Source organism: Mus pahari, chromosome X, assembly GCF_900095145.1.
Source record: "Mus pahari chromosome X, PAHARI_EIJ_v1.1, whole genome shotgun sequence".
NCBI classification, from domain to species: domain Eukaryota; kingdom Metazoa; phylum Chordata; class Mammalia; order Rodentia; family Muridae; genus Mus; species Mus pahari.
The window spans coordinates 136,764,607-136,768,991 of NC_034613.1; the positions used below are offsets into that span (position 1 = coordinate 136,764,607).

At 33.2% G+C, this 4,385-nt stretch overlaps 1 non-coding gene across 1 annotated transcript; it reads right to left on the reverse strand.

Moving 5' to 3' along the window:
• Nucleotides 1-3,759: 3,759 nt before the first annotated feature.
• LOC115063270 lies at nt 3,760-3,863 on the reverse strand. Its single transcript, XR_003843136.1, has one exon. It is a non-coding gene; the product is annotated as a U6 spliceosomal RNA (small nuclear RNA).
• Nucleotides 3,864-4,385: the final 522 nt, after the last annotated feature.

Consider the following 4,385-nt stretch of genomic DNA (forward strand, 5'->3'; position numbering starts at 1 on the left):
TACCTATCAGGAAAAATGCAAATTAAAACTAATTTGAGATTTGCTTTTATCCTAGTCACCATGGCTATGATTTTGGTGAGAATATGGGAGAAGAGAAATATTTATTCACTGATAATGGGATGTAAATTGTTATAGACACCGTGGAAATTAGTGTGGAGTTCCTCAAAATTTTATGACTTTAGCTAGTGTATGAATAGCATTACCATTTATTAAACTAGGAAGTACTGAAAAAGGAGTGCACTTGAGGGAGGGGAAAACTAGAGTTTAATTTTCAGCATGCTAACTTTAAGGTCTCTTATTGGAAATCCAAAATAAGCTGATAAATAAGAAAACACAGCTCAAACATTCACTGAAGTTGCTTATACTGTGTTTAAAAAGTGAAGTCACCTAAGGACAGGAGATAGACAGAAAGAGGTAAAGGATTAATGCTTAGACATTGTAATTTATAGAAACCTGAGATTTAAAAAAAAAAAGAAAGCAATCCAGGAGACTCCAAAGTGCCAAAAATGGGGAAATGGAAAGCTGGCCTTGGACACAACGTGAAAACAGCATTTCATTGGGGTGGGTGGCGATGACCAACTTTGATGAATGGTATTGGATGCTCCAGGGGTATGAAAATAGAAAATTGGCATTGGATTAGGCAAACTGTAGAAGACCAAAAATGGTCCAAATTTTGATGCAACACTTAAGTTTATAAACAATCTCTTTTCCTCTTCTCTCTTTCTCTCTATGTGTAAGTACCCTTTCTTTCTTTATCTTCTCCCTTTCCCCACTCCCCTATGGCCTCAATCCTTGAGGCCAGTGAACTCACCTTAGAGAAGCTTCCCAATAAATCCACCTTTAATATTAAAAAAAAATATATCAACCATATTGTAGTATATTCAAGAAACATTTTGAGGGAAAGAAGTGATTGTTTAATAGTTCACACTTTCAAAGATTTGCATCATGATACTGAATAATCAAGTTTTGAATGGATATTAATAGAAAAACATTTAAGATTGGAATGGTTTTGGCATGTTAGTATGTTAATGAAAATGATAGCAAAGTAAACGCTAATAGGAGACAGGGGGAATAGTTACAAACATTGTGTTTGAAATGTTAATAAAGGAATTTGGTCTTATATGTAACCAGGCAATTGTGGCTATACCTTGAGTGGATGCAACTATGAGACTGGAAAATGCGACAGTTAAGGATATAGTAGAACACATTCTGATGGTTTGTGAATGCAATAAGAAGTCAGATCATCAGATAAACGATGAGCAGAAAAAATATACACTCTAAATCAGGGAGCAATAGAATGTCATAATTATATTACAAAATGGAGAATTATTTGACCATAGAGAAGTGTACTTGGGTTGTCAGGCAACTTGGAGGATCATACTAATAAATCTTAAATGAGCCCACATGCACACTCCACTGTCAGTTATGTTCCAAAACCAAATTATAGGCACGCAGCAGTTAACAAAATGGATTTAAACTGAAGTTTAAGTTTTGCCTATTATTTCAAATTCTTGGTCTAATTCATCACATTTTTTTGAGGCCACATAAAAAACAAATACATCACACTAGGTGAAGTAGAAACACCTAAATTGTGGATTTATGAAAGTGTGGCTATAAATAAATTTGTAGAAATAAATAAGGATGATTCCTGGAAAGATAAGACCATCAATTTTTCTATTTTCCATATAAATTAGCCTTTGGATAAACAAATTTTGTGATGGATTTGATTACTAAGAAACAAGAGAGAAAGAAATTTGAGAAAATTCACCTGATGGTTTCATTCCTAATTTGTTTATCCTTTGATAAATCATATGCAGTAACATATCTAAGAGTAAGAGTGGCATGGAGTCATCATACCTGTATACTTGTTTAGCTATAACACAGTTACTGATAGGGGAAGACAATCGTGTCAACGAACAAACCATGAAGACTTCGGTTGTTCACCAGAGCATACTGTCTTCCTTTTCAACTGGGACATACATTGATACAGTATATATAAAATAAAAGAAAGCCGATTATACAAAACTTAAATATCCAAATGGATAGTTCATAGCTGAAGACAGTGGCAACTATAAAATTTTTACCTCATGATCTCCTTTTCAAAAGTTAGAATGAAAATGTTGTCTAAATCTTTAAACAGATATGAACCAGAAATCTTATGTCTGTGGAAACATTTTAAAACTCTTAATCACGGCCCCTCCCTCTGTGTCCAGATTATCCCTTCTCTTGTTCTATCACACTGTGCAACCAACGCTGCAGCTAAAGTAGCTGTTGGTAACAGCTTATGACATCTCATCCCAAAAGCATGTCCTACACACCCCAGCACAGTTCATTTAGAATTCTCCAGTTAAACATACTCTGCATAAGATCGACATTCTTTTCCAGACTTTGCACACAGGCAGCTGTTTGGCACACCAACAGCTGTTTCATTGAATTTTTCAAAATTATGTGAGTAGTGACAGCAGCCTAAATAGCTATCTATGTTTCCCAGTTGTTCCTTAAGGAAAAAGAGAAAAAAATACCAATGATTATTTGTAGAATGTAAGTTATTTGTTGACAAGCTCTAGGGGTTGATATTAATTGAGCCATATCACAATGGACTTTAGAAAAAGACATAAAAGAAACAGCAAAAGAACATATAATGGAACCCTCTTTTATTTTTGGCATATGATGACATTTGTCTCTTTATCTTTCTTGGATGAATCTGTTGGGTTGTCCAGTTGGTCTTGCTTGAACTTACTCCTACGGCAGCATTGCAATTAAAGTTTGGCTGGTCAGGAGTATTTTAGCCATATCTGACATATTTTAGCCATGTCTGGCCGTTGGTGCTAACTTCTCATTTTTCATGTAGACATTCATCTTCTAGTAGAGAAAATTACTTTTCTTAGAGGGTAGCTTCAGGGAAAGAGCCAGAGGCAGAAATTTCAAGTTATGCATTGCTTAGCATCACTAATCATCAAGGAAATTCAAATTAAATCCAGAATGACGTATCACCTCATTCAAGATATAATAGCTATTCTGAAAAGATCAAAGACAAATTCTGGCAAAGATGTGGCTAAAAGGCAATAATTTTATATTATTAATGAAAATATAAATTGTTACCACATTATGGAAAATATATGAAAGCTCCCTAAGACTTAAAATTATAACTACCAATAGAATTGCAAAATTTTACCCCTGGCTGTGTATCTACTTTATTTAAAAAAAATTCTTACAGTTGCCTAGATGCCAGTATATTCAGTTGGGGGAAACTGTCGTCTCCCCTACCCCCACCCCTACTGTATAATTGTTCCTTAAAAGGTAAATTGCTAATTTTATACTGTGATTCTATTCTTCATAAATAGGTTTCACTATTCTATATTAAAACTTTGTCAGAAAATGATGTACTATTTAAGTAAGTTTGTTTTACTTTTTTCTTAAAAGGATATTTTAGCATGCCTTGTTTATTATTGTTATCAAAACAAATAAGGAGTCAATACAGATGAAAATTTCATTTTCCACAAGTATCACCTTGCCTAACTAATCTTTAGTATGGGGTAATTTTGATACTATCTTTGGAGTTTTGCACTGGATATTTAAAAATATATATATTGGCACAATATATTGAAAAACTAAATAATATTTGGTTTAATTTTTAGTATTTGAAACATTTTTTAATTAGTGTTTAAATCAGATTAACAATTCTTTGTATTTTTATTATTATTATTATATATAAGCTTTATTCTTAAAAACCCAAAATATGTTCTTTTTTTTTTTCACAAAAATATGGAACGCTTCACGAATTTGCGTGTCATCCTTGCGCAGGGGCCATGCTAATCTCTGTATCGTTCCAATTTTGGTATATGTGCTGCCGAAGCGAGCACTCTTTGTATTTTTAATTACTTTTTTAAAAGTAACATCTGAAAAGTGGTATTTAGTCATTCCAAACTGGTATTTGTGTGAATTTACATATATTTTCATGAAATAACAATTTCTTTGAGGTAAAATCTGGATCCACTTATTATGAGGTTAAAGATGCTTCATCCAGTGTGATAACGACTACAGTGTTTAAGTTTAAACGGTGAACATCTTCATACTTTAAGAAGCTTTAAGAGAACAGTTCGGGATACTAAGATGATTGCTCTGTCAGTTCCTTGTCTTTATGCAGTAAAATTTTATGATCCGTTACAGTAACATAACAATTCACAATAGTCTCGGGCATAAACAGTTTTGATGCTCTTTTGTTTTTGTCTGTTCAAGCTCAATGACTGCGCTCAAATCTAAGGTGTATCTAAATATTTGCTTTTTTTCCCTTTCCTTCCAAGTAGACAGACCTGTGCTCTCACATACAATGTATTTAAGTTTTTTAGAAGTGATACTGTAGTAAGTCAATTGTGTGATTTAAT